The sequence below is a fragment of the Typopeltis vanoorti genome, chromosome 1, assembly GCF_054136105.1.
Source record: "Typopeltis vanoorti isolate ZY-2024b chromosome 1, IOZ_Tvanoo_1.0, whole genome shotgun sequence".
Taxonomy (NCBI): domain Eukaryota; kingdom Metazoa; phylum Arthropoda; class Arachnida; order Uropygi; family Thelyphonidae; genus Typopeltis; species Typopeltis vanoorti.
The window spans coordinates 110,384,219-110,404,826 of NC_143549.1; the positions used below are offsets into that span (position 1 = coordinate 110,384,219).

At 37.6% G+C, this 20,608-nt stretch overlaps 1 protein-coding gene across 1 annotated transcript in view; it reads right to left on the reverse strand.

Moving 5' to 3' along the window:
- The window catches only part of LOC150110309 (dynein axonemal heavy chain 12-like), a 213,866-nt gene extending 207,483 nt beyond the window's left edge, over window positions 1–6,383 (reverse strand). Inside the window, exon 1 of the mRNA XM_090392772.1 lies at window positions 6,229–6,383. The gene's annotated coding sequence lies outside the window, so the exon portion shown is untranslated. The remainder of the gene's footprint in view (window positions 1–6,228) is intronic.
- Between the last annotated feature and the right edge of the window lie 14,225 nt (window positions 6,384–20,608).

Consider the following 20,608-nt stretch of genomic DNA (forward strand, 5'->3'; position numbering starts at 1 on the left):
ACCAATTTTTGTAACCCACAAATCCTCAACCTGTTCTCATACGGTTCATTCCACAGACCTGCTATCATCTTAGTCACTCGCCTCTGGATCCTCTCCACCTCCTCCCCATCAAAAAGAAACCTAGGTGACCAAATCTGAGCACAGTAGTCGAGATGGGGTCTTATCAAGGCTCGATAGAGAGGAACAATAACCTGCTTGTCTCTGCTTGTCAATGTATTCTTCAGCAACCAAGTGATTTGATGAGCTGATTTAGCCACTTTTGCAATGTGTCCCCTAAATTTCAATTCCTTATCCACCAACACTCCTAAATCTCGTGCCTCATCAATTTCCTGGAGCACGGTTCCACCAATGCGGTAAACTGCCGCCAATCTTTTCACCCCAAAATGCATAACCTTACATTTTGCCACATTAAATTGACATCCATTCTCCTTAGCCCAGACCTCCAATCTATCCAAATCATCCTGCAAAATTTTGACGTCATCTGCATTCACTATTGCCCTACCCAACTTTGCATCATCCGCAAACAAATGAACTGCTCCTCTCAGATATTTTCCTATATCATTTATGAACAAATTAAACAGCAGTGGTCCAAGAACAGATCCTTGTGGCACACCACTAGTCACAGGCCGTCTTGTGGACTCTACTCCTGAGTAAACCACTCTCTGATATCTCTCCGTCAACCACCCTCCTATCCATCTCACCTACCCTATATCCATCCCCATATGCTGCAATTTACTGATTAGAATTCCATGTGGTATCCTGTCAAAGGCCTTAGCAAGGTCCAGTAGAATCACTGCAAACCCATTACCCTTATCCAGTTCAGCCGTCACTGTGTTATAATACGTGAGCAAGTTACTGAGGCATGACCTACCCTTCACAAAACCATGCTGTCTCCGATACAGTATTCCATTTTCATCTATCCAATCTTGTATTTTCCTCTCGACTATTTTCTCCAAGACCTTGATAATGATTCCTGTTATGCTGATTGGCCGGTAATTTTCAACAGCAGCCTTGGAACCACCTTTATGCAGCAGAGTTATTTTCCCCTCTTTCCACCCCCTTGGGACTGACCCAGTCCTGAGGCTCAAATTAAACAAAATGGTCAAGGGCACTGACAATTCTTTGGCCGCTTCATGTACGACACGAGCTGGTATACCATCCAATCCCACAGATGTATTGACATTGAGGTTCTGTAATAGACTAGTTACCTCTACTTCATTCATCACAATTCCAGTAAAAGCTGTTGGTTCTTCCATTCCTGCAAAGTCACCACCTGGATGATATACTCTTGCAAAGTGCTCGCTCAGTAATTCCACAATATCGACTGATTTGGTTACCTCCCTACCTTCAGCATTTTTTAAGATCATTCTACCACGAGCATTTTTCCTTTTACTTGCAACATATTGAAAAAACTGTTTGGGATTCTCTTTAGCCTGCGTGGCCAATTTCCTTTCGTAATCTGCTTTTGCTTTTCTTACCACCCTTGTTACCATCCTGGCCACTTGATTTATTATTCGGACTCTTGGTATACAGTCAACCATTGCCTCCTGCGAGCAGTTCTTAACCACCTCCCATGCACTATCAACATCCAGCCCTTGCAGTTTTACATGCCATGGCATTGAGCCAAGCACACACCTAAGCTTGTCATACTTACCAGCCCGGTAATTCCACATGTACCCTGTCTTAATTGTAAATTCGACTCCTTTAGCCACCTCCCAAGTCATGACCTTATGGTCACTCTCACCAATTGGTGGCAACATGGTCATGTTCGTTACAGCCACATTCTCAGTTGCAATTACTAGGTCCAGCACTCTCTGCCCCCTGGTATTTTCCAATACATGTTGCCTTAGATAGTTGTCCCTTAATAACCGCATAAAATCCAATTCCTTCCTCCCATGTGCCCTCTCCTCTTTCCAGTCAATGTTACCATAACTGAAATCACCCACAATAATTACCCTCCTTCCACTCATTTCTTCTATTTGCTTATGCATACTATCTCCACCATCCACTCCATCACCTGGTCTATAGCAGCACCCAATTGTATATTTTGTTGTGCTAGATTCTATCTCACACCAAACAGCCTCAAATGCGCTTTTTTCCCCATCCTGCAGTTCAACTTCTATACTCCTTGGCTGAAGCTCATCAGCTATCATCAATAACACCCCCCCCCTTTTTATTCACCCTGTCACTCCTGAACACGCTATACCCGTCGCATTCAATCCCACTAGCTTTATCATCTTCTGTCAGCCATGTTTACTAATACCAACAACCTGTGGCCTGGAAGTGCCAACCATGGCCAAAAACTCTTCCTTCTTGTTCCTAATACTCCTGGCATTAGCGTACATGAATCGCAGAAGCCCATTTGTCCCATCCCTACTTTGATGCCTTATACTAACTATCCCATTCTGATTTGTTGTCCGTCGTACTCGCTCGGGCATTATATACTCATTCATACGCTTAACTGCCCCCCCTAAAGTCTGCATATCTACTCCCTCCCCTTAATAAATCTAGTTTCCCTGAGTCTGTACATCCACTTCCACATCATTCATCAACACTCTTTCAAGTCTCCGTACACCAACTCCATTCAAATGTAACCCATCCATCTTGTATAAGTCCTTTCGCCCATCGAACTCATTCCACACCTCCACAAATTCCACACCACTCTCCATACATAGCCCACGCATAAAGTCATTGGCAATTGTGGCTCTCCTTCTAAACACTTTGCTGTCATACCGCGGTAAGATACTCACCATCCTAACTCTCTCACTCTTCTCTTTTGCTAAATCAAACAACTCTCTCACATCCTCTATCATTTCCATTTTGTCCTCTTTCAAATCATTCGTTCCTGCCACGATTATTATCTCTTTCACCCTCTGTTTTTGCAGTCGAATAGATTCGTTGATGTCCTTTATGTTCGCACCCGGCTGGTATGACTTCGTTAAACTCTCAATTATTACGCCTCTTAATAGCGAATCACCATACAGCACTCACTCCTTCATTTTATTGACGTTTCCGAACATTCTATTATTTGCCATCACAGACTTCCGCCGGTTATTTGTCAGTACGTTCAACACACATTTTTCCATATGCTCCAGTTGTCTTTTAGCTCTGTGTATCGCGCCATTCAAATGGGCAATTTCGCTACTCACATTTATCTCACCATTTTGCCAAATCCTTCCCGTCATTAAAGTAAAGACTCACATCCACCCCACACCCCCACACACACACACCACTTTTTGATATATCAGTCAGCCATTCTCATTATGCTAATAGTTAATAATCCAATCTCATATCCTGCAACTTATGCAACAGTCTTCCATGCTGTATCTTGCAACAAGCCTTATTCAAAATCCAAACAGTATCACAATACATCCATTCCCTTTGTCTAATTCAACCATAACATTATCATGAAATGTGAGCAACTTACTCAAACATGATCTTCCCTTTAAATCCATACTATTCATTGAAGAGTATAGATTCTCTGTCAACTCATTTCTGTACATGAGCTCTTACCAGCTTTTCCAAAATCTTCACCACCACTCCTGAGATACTGATAGGTCAATAGTTAAACACATCAGTCTTTGAACAACCTTTGTGCAATTATCACACATTATTTTCATTCCCATAGAAACTTCCTTGTGGTGAGACTCAAATTGTACATCCAAATCAAAAGATACAGCTAGTTCACCTGCATACTCTTTTGGCATTTGTGGTGATATTCCATCAGTCCTACTGTTGAATTTTTATTCAGTTTATGTAACAGCTCTACCTCCTTTTAATAAACCTGCATTTCTTAATCCAGTGTAGAGGCAGCATGCATCGAGCTACATGTTGAATAGCTATTAGCAAAATGGGCACTTAATAGTTGAACAATATCTCAAACCAATATTTGTGAGTGAATTTATCATACTGAGTTCTGGTGAGTCCTCCATAGATGATGAGATATGATGATGATAATATTTTTTTTTTCAGTTGTCTTTTGTTTGCAGAGCCAAATTCTTTTCATACTCACACTTAGATTTCTATACAATAGATGTATGGTCTGTGACTTATAATTTTCATAACTAACATCATCCTTTATATAGTATTCCCTCCACCCCATTTTTTTCTGACAAATCTCCTGCTTAATAAGATTTAAGATCCATTTCACTTCTACCCTATTTATTCTCCAACCTGTAATGGCACATTCCAATACTGTTGGAATGTGCCATTACAGGTTGATGATTTTTTTAATACTTCCTATATACTGAAAATATCCTTATCTTGCAAGCAATACCATAGAAATAAACCTAGTATTCTCCTCATAAATTAAAGATACCAAGAAATTATATACTTGGTTTAATCCTTTATTCGAGTGTAAGCAAACAAGTTTGTGCCTGAACTATTTTCAGGATTGGGATAACTCATATAAAGAAGCTTTTGACTTCACATAACTTGCCTTAGTATACCATAATGGTATACTAAGGCAAGTTATGGTATACTAAGGCTTCTTAATAAGAGTTGCCCCAATCCTGAAAATAGTTCAGGTAGGCACAAACTTGTTTGCTTACATTTGGATAAAGGATTAAACCAAGTATATAATTTCCTAGTATCTTTAATTTATAGTATAATCACGTGGAAAAACTTCCAAGAGTATTCTCCTCAGTTGGTATGATTCCCAACATTGTACTTCACTATGTAATCTTTTTTAAATGAAATGAAATAACATCCATACACTTAGCTACTTCCCACATTAGTATAGCATGATCACTGCCATCATCCAGAAGCAGAACAGTCATGTCTTTTACTGAACCCCCCCCCCTTTCTGACACTATAATTATGTCTTAAATTCTTTGACCTCAAGTTACTTGTCACATACTGCTTAAGGAAGCTGTCATGCAAGAGTTCAATAAATTTAACTTCATTCTCATAAGATTTCATCCAAGGAAGAAGCTATCAATGCCCTTAGCCTAAACCACAACTATGCCTTAACACCAAAGAAATAACCTGTCTTCTAATCATGGCAAAAATATTTTAAAAAATCTAAAAACTTAAAAAGCTATTCAAAAACAGAATATCATCATCACAAAAGCAGAAAAGAGTAACACTATGGTAGTACCTGATCCTGAATATGATCAAAAAATATTGATCTCATTTAGACATCAATCTAAGCATTGCTTAACTGATGCTGACTCCCCCCCCCCCAAAAAAAAAAGTGACTCGAAAAATTATACAATAAAGTTTTATCCTAGCCTTAAACTATCCAAAAACTTAAACTGTATAATCCTAGGCCTCTCTAGATCTATGGATTACCACAAAGTCACAAACAGAACATACCACTGAGACCCGCTTTAGACAGTAGTGGTTCCCACACTTGTAAAGTGACCAAAAGCCAACATTAAAAACTCTATGCTTAAAATTTGGTTGTGAGACTTGATCCTCACAGATACTGATATCATGGTCAGTTTTGCTACAGCTCTCTATTCTACATACAAGAAACCTCAGAACTAATTCAGAATATTTTATTCTGACATATCAACTCTGTTCACTTATATCATAAACCTTGGTTATTTTCCTCACAGGAAGAAACCTATAAACAGAAAGATGGCAAGCTATGGCCACTCCCCTCCACCCCATCATCAATCTTTTCATGGAACATCATTTTGAAAATACAGTCCTAAACTTTACTCCTCTCAGAGTTTAGATGATGTTTAGTTCTGATGACATATTCTCCATTTAGTCACATGGTCGGATTAAATTGGAAAACGTTTTTAGCAGACTTCGATAGCCAACACCAGAGAATCTATTTCACCATTGAAAAGGACTGTACAGAGAATGTACCCACATTGACAGATAGATACATCCATCATTTATCACATCGCCATACATCCCATAAGTACGGTATTATCAAAACTTTAGCAAACAGACTAGAACCATCTGCCCACCTGATCTAACCACACTGGCCTCTCCGTTTTATAAAATGAACAGAACTCTCTACACCCCCACCTCCAAATCGAAAAAAAATCAAATCAATTTGTTGGCCTCTAGTCTATTGATATAGCATTCTCTTCTAAAATGTTTTCAGCTACTTCAATGACTGTCAGTGATGAGTGTTGGTAAGAGGAATCAGGGTTAAAGGAATGAGCAGAAGTTACGGGAGGGGAAGCAATATTTGTCAATAGAGAAAAATAGAAGCCTAAGGATTCAGCTCATTTTAATGTTCGAGATCACATATACAATTTTTCTTACCTGAGAGAGACTTCCCAACTCTGCAAGTGAGATCGAAAACGCTTCTTTATACTAAAATGCGTTACTGGTGCTTAGGTGGAAACTCACTTTTGTTTTGTAAGTTGCCTAATTACATTACATATTTATTCACAGATTAAAGATGGCAAGACCACACATCAAAACATTGACATAAACCAAACATATAGCACACTATCAGAATATCCCGCCACCTGTATAATAAAGAAGATACTACAAAGATATTCATTGAACATCATTTTCTCTAGAAAATTTCGCCACCTATTTATTATTATTCAAAATAAAAGACACCAAAAAGATAACATCACGAGGATTCATCACTTATACTGTGTAAAAGATTAGAAAGACAAATATAACAAAAAGTATTAGGGAAAATAATATGATAGAAATCGACTATCCAGAAAACGAGCAATAATCAACTAGTCAAAGTTGTGTTCGACTTAATTGATAGAGTTATGTGATAGTAAATAAGCATTCATACGAGTGATTATGAAGTCTGGATGTGGGAGGTGGACAAGCGGTGCATGCAGCAGTGATATGTGGAAGGACGATTATGATTACGATTATGAGGCCCCTCCTTAGCCTATCCGCATTGTCGCCTCAGAGAAAATTTGAGGACTAATTCTTTTTCCCTCATAGCGTTAGGTGCCTCAACCGAAAACTAACCGAACTAAGATATAAGGTCTGTAAAATACGTGCGTATCTCAGGCAAGCTTGTACGATATTCGGGATAAAAATGAGTATTGCCTTCAACATAAACTACCATCTTGATATGAGACTGGTCAACTCATTTTAAGGTTTTTCTCGTCATAGAAGAAATTCAAATCAAATGTTTCTAAATGAAGAACAAATGTCTCGTACTCTGCAGTCCAGAGGCACTCGGGGGAAATTAATCCAAGAACACCTGAGGTTGAACTTATTGTAGTAATGTCCGCATGTATTCGTAGTCAGGATGATATATTTGGTACAAACCAGACAAATAATGAGATTAGACAAGAATTGCATGGAAAAAACTCTTCTAGAGAAAGTGTAAGTAGGAGGAGCATAACCAGAACCTTCATCGGGAATATAACGCAAAAAACAATAAATATGAGAAGAGTTTGCGGAGAAAGAGGGAATATAACGTGAACAATAGATAGCCGAGCAGGCAGAGGTAAATGTTAATCGGTATTATTATTTTTTAAATTCACATAATAGACACAGTCAAAACAAGATATCTTTCAGATAATAATCTGACCAGTGATACAGAGCAATTCAGATTCTGTTTAAGAATATAGACTGTTCCAAGTAATGCTTTTTTGTAGATCATATGGTGTAACTTCGATGATGTTTAATTGCTGCAAAGGGTTGGATAGCTTCTTTTAAATTTCACCAAATGCATCGATAACTATTGCGATGACTTTGGTGTGTTTAAGCAACAGCCAGCCAACTTCGATTGTCAGATCTCGATATTTAGTAATTTTTCCAGTTCTCTGTAGTTAATGTTGCTATCACTGGGTACTGCGATCAATATCAATAATCTGATATCAATAATCCAAATCTGTCGATGTTCGATAATTGTAATGTCGAACATCGCAAATTTGGATTATTTGGAAAACCGCAAACTCTTATCATATTAATTGCAAAAAACAATAAATATGAGAAGAGTTTGCGGAGAAAGAGGGAATATAACGTGAACAATAGATAGCCGAGCAGGTAGAGGTAAATGTTAGTCGGTATTATTATTTTTTAAATTCACATAATAGACACAGTCAAAACAAGATATCTTTCAGACAATAATTTGACCGGTGATACAGAGCAATTCAGATTCTGTTCAAGAATATAGACTGTTCCAAGTAATGCCTTTTTTATAGATCATATGGTGTAACTTCGATGATGTTTAATTGCTGCAAAGGGTTGGATAGCTTCTTTTAAATTTCACCAAATGCACCGATAACCATTGGGATGACTTTGTTGTGTTTAAGCAACAGCCAGCCAACTTCGATTGTCAGATCTCGATATTTAGTAATTTTTCCAGTTCTCTGTAGTTAATGTTGCTATCACTGGGTACTGCGATATCAATAATCCAAATCTGTCGATGTTCGATAATTGTAATGTCAGGTCTATTGTATTCCAAATGCCGATCAGATTGTATTCTAAAGTGCCAGAGAATTTTTGCTGTTTCGTTTTCCAATACTGTCTCTATATTAGTTAAAGACTTGCTAAATATTAATTGCTTAATATCGCCACTTATATTTGATCCTCGTGGTGGGGATCAAATATTTTTAATAAAGCAATTTTTAATATGTAAATTTATTTATTAATAAATTCGTTACTGATTAGGAAAAAACAGTTTTTTTTTTTTTTTTTTTTTTTTTTTTTTTTTTTTTTTTTGTATATGCAGCACCCCCACTTAAAATTTTCACCGGCCGCCACTGATTCTGTGTATTCTTTTTTGTTTCAGTTTTGGATTTTACCAACATTCTGAGGTATATTTAGTAAAATATGTTTGATAAATTGTTCATTAATACTAATTGGCCCCACTGCTATATCGATAGGATAAGAGATAGCTTGCCTGCTGGTAAGTACAGACTCCGATTGAAAATTTTCTTCAAAACCCTCTTGATTTGTTTCATTTTCTTCTTTCTCTCCTATGTTTTCCACATTATTTTGATGTTCTTCTTTTTCACTTTCGTCTCTTCCTGATACTAATACCAATGTTTCACTTTCATTCTGAGAAGTTTGAGGTATAACTTCGGTTCTATGAAATTCTTCACTTCCTTCATTTCAGAAGAATGTAAGAAAGACAAAATTGTCCCCTTTTTACTATTTACAGGGTGTCCCAAAATTCACACAAGATTTAAATTTAGCGCCATTTGTGCGGTAAAGTGTTGCCAACGAGAAATAAAAGACAGCGTGACAGCTGACAGTTCAGGGTTATTAAAAATGGAGCGCTACACGAAAAAACAACGCATTTTCATTGTTGAGCAATATTTTATAAATAATGAAGGTTTGGCAGTTACAGTTCGCAATTTTCGTTCAAAATATGGTCGGAATAGTGATTTAACTTCATCAACTGTGAAAAATTTAATTAAAAAATTCAAGGAAACTGGATCAATTAGTGATCTTATACACTCTGGCCATCCTTCAACAAGTCGTTCAACAGAAAAAATCGAAGCAGTTCGTGAGAGTGTTGCTAAGAGTCCAGGAACATCAATTCGGCACCGTGGTCTTGAATTCGAGAAGCTCTCTACAGCGTATTCTCACGAAAGATTTGCATCTTTATGCTTTCAAAGTTCAATTGACTCAAGAACTGAAGCCTACTGACCACACACAGCAAAGAGAGTTCGTTGACTAGATTATGGAACAACAACAAGTGTATGCTTATTTTTCGAACAAAATCATCTTCAGCGATGAGGCTAATTTTCATCTTGATGGCTTCATTAATCGACAAAATTGTCGCATTTGATGTTCAGAAAATCCACGGGTGATTGTTGAGAAACAAATGCATCCACAGCGTGTCACTGTTTGGTGCGGATTTTGGGCTGGAGGCATCATCGGTCCTTTCTTCTTCGAAAATGCGGCTGGTAAGGTAATAACAGTCAATGGTGCTCGCTATCGCGACATGATAATCCAGTTTTTTTGTGCCTAAATTGCAAGGTATGGATGTGGACGACATGTGGTTTCAACAAGACAGTGCCACATGTCATACAGCCCGAGAAACAATTCAATTACTGCATGAGTCATTTCCTGGTCGTGTAATTTCCCGTTTTGGTGATCAGAATTGGCCGCCCAGATCATGTGACTTAACGCCGTTGGACTTTTTTCTTTGCCGTTTTTTGAAGTCTAAGGTTTATGTCAACAAGCCGACGACCACCCACGCCTTGAAGGAGGAAATTGAGCGCTGTATCAACGAAATTCAGCCACATTTATGCAAAACGGTCATGGAAAATTTCGACAAAAGTTTGCGTATGTGCCAGCAAAGCCATGGAGGCCATTTACCCGATATTCTATTCCATGCATAACCCTATACTGTATATTTTATGAATCAATAAGAAATTACAATTTTTAATTAAAAACTCGTGTTTTCTATCAAAAGTACTTCTTGCGTGAATTTTGGAACACCCTGTAGATGTTGTTCCTTTTCTCTGAGTAGTTTTCTTTTACTAGCTCCGTATTCAAACTTTCTTGTCATCGTTATGTGTATATTATCAAAAGCGAAATAAATTTTTATTAAATCCAAAATAGACATATAAATAAATAAAATAAATTATTACGTTAAAAGCTAAAAATATACAAAAATAGAAACAAGGTATCTTTTGTTTGTTAAAATAAACGAGTAACAGTAAAATAAGAATAATAAATTCATTGAAAAACATATTCTTACCGACTGTGACAACTACTTTAACCATATAATTAGATATATACTCTTGCATACTGCTTTACAAATACTAGACTATCAGTTGTTACGCGTGTGTACGAAGGACACTTAATCTCCCGACCGACCGAGGTGGATAAAATATCCAGACCACCCAAGCATTTTTTGAATCAAAACTTCATCAGCATTCTGCTTTTTATCATGTAATTACCCCCCCCACCACCACCACCACCACTCCGCCGTTAATCTCTGAACCGCGATTTTAGAGCCGTTAACGGATTAACTGTGGTGGAGTAACCTTTGTGTTACTTGGAATTTCATTTACTGTCCTACGATATTTGACCCTCTTTTGCTGCACAATTTATTTATTCCGTCTCTTCCCAAAAATAAAAACGAATTTCACATGTACGAAAATAATTAACTCTGAAGTGACCGGAGATCAGCCTTGGCAATGAATCTATTTAATAATAGTAAATTTGCTGTCTTTTATTCTTCATATAAGTGCGATGGAACAAAACAACTTCATGTTCTTTCACTTTACTGACAATATAGAAGAATTTGTTTCACGAATTTTCAAGAGGTTGTTCAAATGTAAGGTTTTAAAATGTGGCCACCATCAGGAGCGAATGCTGGTCTTGAAATTCACGCTTGCTCTTGCTATCATTCAGGGAGTGAGAGGTGTGATTAAAGTCTGATTAACGGAATAATGAATTATTGACAATTTAAAACTATATATTTAGAAATTTATGTACATTTAATCATACAAATACAACATTTTACAAATGATATTCTATCTTTTTCAATTTAGCTACTTGAATATAAATTCTAGCCTACGGTTCTTTATGAACTGGTCAATAACATCGTCATAAAAAGTTGGTTGTAATTTAATTTTCCCAAGCAACACGCACACTTGTAAAGGCTGGCTGAAGCTCAGTGGCTAGAACTACGCTGACTGCGTATGGCCTGTGTTTAAGCAACAGAGTGAGTGATGTGAAATGGCTATGCGCGCGCATGAAATCACAGTGCTGCTGCGAGGACCTGGAAAATCCTACAACCGAGCAAGCCAAGGTAGCTTTGACTAGAGGAGCAAGCATCGGCTTTCGATACACAACGCAAAGCTCAATTATTGCCGCTCAAGCTTAAGACGTCTTCTGTCTACAAAAATAAAAGCCTAAATGGAATGCTTGTAAATGCTTGCATTTATTAACAAATAAATATTACTTCTTTCTCAATTAATGAGCTTGCGCAGCAAGCATAGGAAGCATGGAAAATTCGCCCATGGCTTTATGAAGGGTCGGTCGTGGCTACACGATAGTTTTGCTGCATTTCTCAAAGGCATTTGACAGAATACCACATGGAACTCTGTTATTCAAATTAGAACAAATGAGGATATATGACATTGCTTTAGTGGATAAGAGGGTGGCTGCTGGACAGATATCAAAAAGTGCTATATGGAGGGAGAGAATAGAGGCGAAAACAGGTGACTAGTGGTGTGCCACAAGGTTCAGAGCTGGGACCATTGCTGCTTAATATGTACATAAATGATGTAGGATACAACCTGAAAGGAAATATTCAGTTGTTTGCTGATGATGCGAAATTAAGTAAATAATAGTTAATCAAGGCGATGTTAGAGAGCTTGCAGGTAGATTTAAATATGCTGGGCAAAAGTTAATGGGTGTCAGTTTAATGTCGAGAAAAGTAAAGTTATGCACACTTTGGAATAAATAGATTACAAGCCGTTTTTCACATTGGTTGCGCTGTACACCAGGAAATAGATGAAGCTAGAGATTTAGATGTGGTGGTAGGCAGAGATTTAAAGTTTAGAGGACATATTGCTAAGGTTGCTAAATTAGCCCATAAAATTATTTGGATAAGAAATAGAAATAAGGAGGTTGTAATTCCTGTTTATAATGCCTTAATACGCCTACATCTGGATTACTGTGCTTAAGTCTTGTCCCCTGGGTTTTTTGGGATGAGGAAGTCGTGAGGAGGATTCAGAGGCAAGTGACCAAAATAGTGAATGGTCTGTGGAATGTTCCCTATGAGGACAGATTGAAAGTGTGTGGATTCCAAAAGTTGGTTGATAGGAGAAAAAGAGGGGACATGATAAAAACAGTTAAGTTTCTTAAAGGATTTTATAGGACAAATGAAAGAAAAATGTTTCGGCACTTGGATATAGGGACAAACAAGGGATCATCCCAGGACTTTAAATAAAAGTGTGGTCAGTTGGGTGTGAGGACTAGATTTTTTGATTGGTGAGTGGTGATTGAGTGGAATGGGCTGCCAGAGACAGTTGTGAGTGCTTTGACTGTTAAGGGGTTCAAGGAGAGGTATGGTAGATTGTGTGCAAAAATTGGGTCTCCCCGTGATGAGTCTTCAGACTCCATGGAGGTGCCTGTAAAATAATAATAATAATAATAATAATAATAATAATAATAATAAAGGCCTTGCCTACTCCCTATAAGGCAATAAAAGGCATTAGCTGATATTTTTGTTATTTATATATTTTTTATATATACATATATTTCAGCTATATAATTCATACAATATCAGTCATTTATGTTACATTACAGCGACTGGAAGTTGATTTTATGGCCAAATTTATTTAGTTCTGAGTAATACTTTTCGATCAGTCTGTTTTGAAATTTGCTACTTGTCTCTGGAAGTGATGACGTGTTGCATTACGGGCATCTGAATGGAGTCCAGTAGCTGACAGTCACAAAAAGTATGTGGTTAACAGTATGTTGAAGGTGTGGACTACAAATGCCTGATGGTGATTCCAGGATATGGAATCTGTGCAAGTAGTATCTTAGTTTTCCATGTCCCGTTAGTTGCGTGGTGAAACCAAAAGAAATGGTGTGTTTTTTCATCTAGAGTCTGCTTCTGATGTTAGGCATGAATTCTTTTATTGTTGATCCGTTTTTTCATGTTTTCCATTCTTCTTCTTCCCACAAATCTAGGCTTCTTTTTTCTGCAAGTATTTTTATAGCAGATTTCAAGTACTTTTGGTAACTTACTTCTAGCCGCTCCTTTATTCAGGCTGATCCACTGTTTCCTTTCCTGCTACCACAGTATTCGCGTTCACCCAACAAAAATTGATATTCCATCCCGATAGGGTGAAATTCCAAACCAGCTTTCTTGTCTGTTCTATTAACACTGTATGGTTGTTCTGGTTTTTGTGCCGTCTATAATGCTTCTATTATCACTGTAAATTGTTGTTGTCTTTTGATGAGAGGTGTTGAGTTCTAATGCAAGTGAATTAATTATAGCAAGTTGTTCTGCTAGATTGTTGGAACAGAGTGGGTGCATTCAGTCTAGAGCAGCGGTCTTGAATAATGGCCTGCCTGGCATAAAACTGATGTTCCCTCCGGTTTTGATTCCGTCAGTGTATGTATGGAATTTGTCACTTTCAAAGCTTTCCTTCTCCTTAATATATGTTCTCTTTGCTGGGTGAGGCCACCTACTGTAGTCAAGCGGACGTTCGTAGCAATTTGGGTCAATATTATAAGTTTCGTTATATCTTCCAGGTTCGCGCGGTTAGCATAGTGGCTGTAATTAATAAGGAAGTTGTAATTCCTATTTATAATGCCTTAATACGCTTACATCTGGATTACTGTGCTCAAGTCTTGTCCCCTGGGCTATTTTGGGATGAGGAAGTCGTGAGGAGGATTCAGAGGCAAGTGACCAAAATAGTGAATGGTCTGTGGAATGTTCTCTATGAGGACAGATTGAAAGCGTGTGGATTCCAAAAGTTGGTTGATAGGAGAAAAAGAGGGGACATGATAAAAACAGTTAAGTTTCTTAAAGGATTTTATAGGACAAATGAAAGAAAAATGTTTCGGCACTTGGATATAGGGACAAACAAGGGATCATCCCAGGACTTTAAATAAAAGTGTGGTCAGTTGGGTGTGAGGACTAGATTTTTTGATTGGTGAGTGGTGATTGAGTGGAATGGGCTGCCAGAGACAGTTGTGAGTGCTTTGACTGTTAATGGGTTCAAGAAGAGGTATGATAGATTGTGTGCAAAAATTAGGTCTCCCGCGATGAGTCTTCGGACTCCATGGAGGTTCCTGTAAAATAATAATAATAATAATAATAATAATAAATGCCTTGCCTACTCCCTATAAGGCAATAAAAGGCATTAGTTGATTTTTAATCAGCTAATGTGCGCTTCGCACAGCACCTATGCCTGGGGAAATATTGTCCTAGGTTCGATTCTCTTTAGACACGTGAGGAGCTGAAGTATCTTCCTCAGCCATAACAAGTTAGCCGGTCATGGGCGTGACCACTCGAGTTTTTTCCCGTTTATCCTGGAATTTTTCATCCCACAAACAGGAAAACCGTAACACAGGATACAGCCATATGATATAGTACGGCAAGGAAGGCAACGGGAAACCACCTTGCTCATGGTTACTTCCCTAGTATGGTAGCATAGCTGCCCCTACTATCAGTATGAATGAAAGGAAATTAATCAGCATCAATCATATCTTCCAGAAGTGACTTCATACACAAGAGAGAATTCTTGTATTTTCAGGCAGATCGGTGTTAGTGCTACAATAACGCAAGCTACCTAGAAAGATATTGTCCTGCATCCTTTAATTATACATATGGTTAGAAGACCTTGAACTCTGTTTAGCTTTTGCCAATTTTTATTTGATTTTTGTGTATGTTTCCAGGCAAGTGCATTTTCAGGAGGTTGAATTTTTTCCATAATATATCAATGGTAGTATAGCTCCGATATATATTCTTTTCAGCGCTTGTTGGTCTAATCCCCCACTTAATCCTTGCCGATTTTGCTAGAAGGTTTATAATTTGTAAACTTTTTACAGGAACATATGAGATGTGCTTGTTGAAGGTAAATTTTTCGTCTATTGTTACTCAGGTATTTTACGAGCTCACTGGCTATCTCCAGAACTTCACCGTTTGTGATGACCGTTACAGGTTGTTTTGATTTTTTTACGTGAGACGTGGAGCACTTTAGAATTGGTGCCACGGAATTAACTTTCTTCTCTCGTGCCCACTTTGCAATTTTAAAGAGTTCTTCGTCCTGTTACTTCTAATTGTAATCCGTCGCGTCCCCGAAATCATTATCATCACATCACCGCGAAAGCTATGACTTTTGTTTCAGTAGTGAAAGAAGGTGTTAATAGAGTCGTATTGAATGTTCCAAAAGCCTGGTCCATAGCAGGAGCCTTGCGGGCAGCCTCGTTTGATTTCTCGTTACAGCTGTGGTTTTTAATGTCACGGTTGCTCTTCTGTCTGTAAAATAATCTTTTGTAAGATGGAGTAAGTTTTTTGGACATTTGAGCATATTGATTACTGCTTAGTAGGTTTCTTGAGTAGACATGGTGTATTATTCAGTTTAGCAGATGTTTTTCTGTCATCTTACCAGCCATGTTTATGACTCATTGGCCTGTATTTGTTAATTTCGTCAGATGTTTCTTTTCATCGTTTGATTATTGGTATACTTTTAGAGCATTTCCATCCTAAAGGAAATCGCTCTATTGTTATGAATTCGGGGAATTCAACAAACGCTCTTAGGAGTATATCGCTGGTTTTTCCGTCTTCTCCAGGAGTTTTTATTGGATCCATTGATCTTAATACTGACTCTATTTTATTAGTTGTAAATAAGTCGTTAGGAGTATATACTGTATATCTGTTTTCATTCTTTGTCTGTAGGTTTTGTGGATTTCTTGATTCATTATCATCGGGAGTAAGCTTGTTTATCATACTAGCTGCAGTTTCTGCTAAGTTTTTAGTGTAGGTGCCATCTGTTTTCTGGATAGTTGATAATGCGGTGTTGTCTTTTTCTTGCTTGCCGCTAATTCATATATGCAATTCCAAGGATTCGAAATGGTTTAATTTTTTCCATGAATTTAATCCAAGTATGTGGAGGACCCATACAGCAACCAGAAAAAATCAAGACAGAAGAAAATTTCAATACAAAAGGACTAGAAATTGTTTAAGGTAGTTACGTTTTTTTTTTTTTTTTTTTTTTTTTTTTTATCACCAGAAGTCAGGGTAGAATAAATGATTAACAAACGTTTAGATTCATTTTATTTTTGTATAGTGCAACATGTAGCTTGCATATTGTACATGTTTCCTGATGATGACCTCAATACAAAGTTCGAAATGTAAATCGTTACTTGCTCAAGTAATTATTCTAAGCGTGTTATGTCTCCATAAATTCTTCACTATGGATGCTAACCACCGTGCAACCTTAAAAGAAAGAATTAAGATATCTTTATTTTTCATAATGCCTAAATTTAATGAAACAATTATAACTGAAATTAATAAAGATACTCTTTAAAAAAAATGCAATCATTGTAGAAAATGGAGTGATGTGGTACTTTGTAAGTGTTGGCCTCTGTAAAAAGAAATGGTACTCGAGTAATTGTAGAAAATCGAAAATATTTGACATTTTATTGTTGACCTTAATAAAAGGAAATGTTTCTCAAAATATTCATTGTACATTAGCAAATGCCTACTTTGAGTGGTTAATAAGATAAGGAAAAATGTTATTAGCATATATTTTACTATTCTTAAAAGGTGCACAGTATACTGAGGATATAGTTTTAGTTTTCTGTATGTAGTTGGAGAATTAAGCAGTAGTGGAGAGAATGAGATGTATTTGGCAAAGTAAAGTGGTGTGCCCTCCCACTATGAGTCCTTGGACTCTCTGGAGGTGTCACGTAATAATAATAATATTTGATTAGCGACAATGGTTACTGTACTATTAATTTCTCGATGCCTAAAAATACAAGTATAGCGAATAGGAATGCCGATTTATTGGGATTCCGATCCATTAAAGTCAAGCCACTGTGGTCTTAAGTATTCCAAGACAGCATATGCTTTGACATATACAGGGTGGCCATAAAATAACTTTTCTCTTTGGAGGCATCTGTAGCTAAAACCAATAAACGTAATGAGACCAAAATTTATATTGACTTTTATTGACTTTTGAATGCATGGAAGATTTCCGCGAAAAAAAATGATTTAGTACCAAAAGTCGCTGATAGGGGAAATTTTGGCGCTGACGGAGCCGAAAACAAGCGGATAATTACATTAAAAGCAGATAAAAATGGAATAATAACATTTCGACGGTGTAAGCGACAGCTGCATTGTATGTGGCGTGTTACAATGATAATAATAATAATTAAATTAAAACAACTTGCGAGAGACACAGAAATTAATGTAGTGATTGAACTCACAGGAAATGTTTTATTCAACAGAATCAGTGTCCCCGGGACCACATACACGATTTTCAATGTGCTGACCTTTCACAACAAATTGCATCCGGTGTGTGACATACTTTACACCTGAGCATAAGCAGTCGGGTTGGATGTTCATAACATCCCATTTTATGTTCTCTTTCAAGACATGCAAGTTGTGAACTCCACCAACATACACAATGGATTTCAAATACCCCACAGTCAAAAGTCATATGGTGTGATGTCTGGGGATCGAGGCAGCCATGCCGTCGGAAAGAACTGACTGATAACCCTCTCATTACTGAAATGCTGGCGTAAAAGGCGCTGTACTGAACGTTCAATGTGTGGCAGTGCTCCATCCTGCATAAAAATTATGGAGTCCAAATATTGTCTTTGCTGCATTACAGGAATGACAAAATTTTCTAGCATTCGTCGATAAATTTCTCAAATAATGGAGCAGGTTACAGGACCTGTAGGGGTAATACACTCAAAAAAATATGGTCCAATTATGAAATCGGCTGTGAAGCCACACCACACGGTTACTTATGGAGAATGCAGTGGCACTTGCTGGATTGCTTGGGGATGTTCAGATGCCCAAATTCTGAAGTTGAGTGTTGACAGACCTATTCAGATAAAAATGAGCCTAATCACCCCACAATATTGTGGGGTGATGAGGCTCATTTTTATCTGAATTTTTATCTCATTGTCGACTGGCCTTCTCCAAGGCCAGTCATTGTCGAACTCCATTCGGGAAAGAAACGTTAGCGCGAAGGTCATGCGCTTATAATCTGCGGTATTTGTGCTTGCACACAACTGAACTTATATGGATAGAAGTGAAGCATTTTCCATAAGATTTTCCAGACTATACCATAAGCCATATCAAGTTTGCGAGCTATGCACGAGCACTTGAACCAGCATTGGTTCCTGTGTCGTCGAACACCACAGTAGCAATGTCTGTTACTGTCTCCTCTTGCACTGCTTTCAGGCCTCTGCCAGGTCTAATTCCTGGTGATTCAGTTTCTCCAAACTTCTTAATCATAGCTCTGTGCTACAGCTGACATAGGACCTGTACGCAGATTATGAAGCCTTCTAAATTCCCTAAGGGATGCTACGGCATTGCACTGTTTAAGGTAAAACAACAAGTAAAGCATGCTGAGGTAAGGTAGGATGCATATTAAACACAATTTGCCAGTCATTCGAATAACTGTCTGCACGTTCCCAATCCCTTTTTAAATGGAATTGGTGGCGCTGCTGTCACTCTGACAGTAAAATTTGTATTTGCATCCTTTTTACCTGCGTCTACTGCAAATATTTGAGTGCTTTCGGCTCCATCAGCGCCAAAACATCCCCTATCGGCGACTTTTGGTACTAAAATTTTTTTCATGGAAATCATCTCCCCATGCCTTCCAAAGTCTCAATATAAAATGTGGTCTCATTCCGTGTATTAGTTTTAGCTACAGATACCTCCATATAGGGAAAGTTAATTTATGGTCACCCTGTATAATCTTGCCAGAACAGTCCATCTCTGCAGTGTGAATGGCAAAACACAAATAGCCTTATCTAGTCTGCAGTGATACTGAGGAAGAATACAGTTCTTGTATTTCATAAAACATTTAAGGAGTTCTGTGTCAGAAACAGTTGCTTCAATCCATTCATTCACCATGGCAACCTCCTTGCACTGCTGTTATTTTATACCAAGCATGATAAATCGTGTTTGTATCATTGCAATGAAACTTGCCTATTCACATGCAATAGCAAGAACTGGGAATCATTACTCCATGCAACCTTTCTCTAGTCCTTTTGACAATGCTGATGTTCCTTCATCTACCTTATCTGTTATGCAAGTGACACAGAAGTCATCTTTCTTATGCTTCAGTCAGAGAAGTGAATTCTAATACAACCATCACAGTTCCCTGGTAGTACTGCAAATTTATTTGACTTTCTACTTCTTGTACTAATCAACAGTTTATGTCCACATGTCAGAAGCTGACTTGATTTTTTGGGAAAGATGTTCTGTTTACCAAGCAATCTTGATGCAGTTTTCTTTTTCTTACCAGTCTCATTACACATGAGATGGTGTAGCACTGGGCCAACCTAACCAGTCAAGTTTCTGAAATATATTTGCTTATTCACAGTCAGTTTTGCTTTTTTCACCTAGCTGAATGCACTCTTTCATCTACTCTCATCTATCCTACCTGTTACTGGTGAATTTCATTTAGCATAAAATGTCTCAATAATTATGCAAATTATATGCTGATGACTACAACCAGTCATAAATAGGCATTTGGAAAGCTACACTGAAGGGGGGGGGGAATAATGAGTTGATAATTTAACATATTCTTCTTGTAACTTAAATGGTGGTGGTTCAGAAGAAGGCTTAAGATATTTTTAGTCGTAATTGCCACCCCTCTCTTAATAATTGAATGAGGGTTAAAAATCCAATAACTCTCATTTCTTAATGAGAGTTATTGGATTTAAATCACAAAACAGTTACTGCTGTTTTATGATTCTGTCTTCAGCTGCCATATAGCACAAAAAACTGCAAAGCTGCAGCAATAACAAAAATGGAAAACAGAAGTTTTTTTATATTACAGTCATTCATGAGTTATAATACTGTTGTAATCTATTGCTAAAGACACCTGCATTGATAAGATATGTCGACACATAAAACGAGGCCTAAATTTTAGGTTCTAAGCTTATTGGTTGTATAAGACCCCCCCCTCCCCAATTTCTTTTTGTATTAATGCAACATTAGGTATTGTTGAACGTTTATTTTTCACTTGGTTGGACTATAATA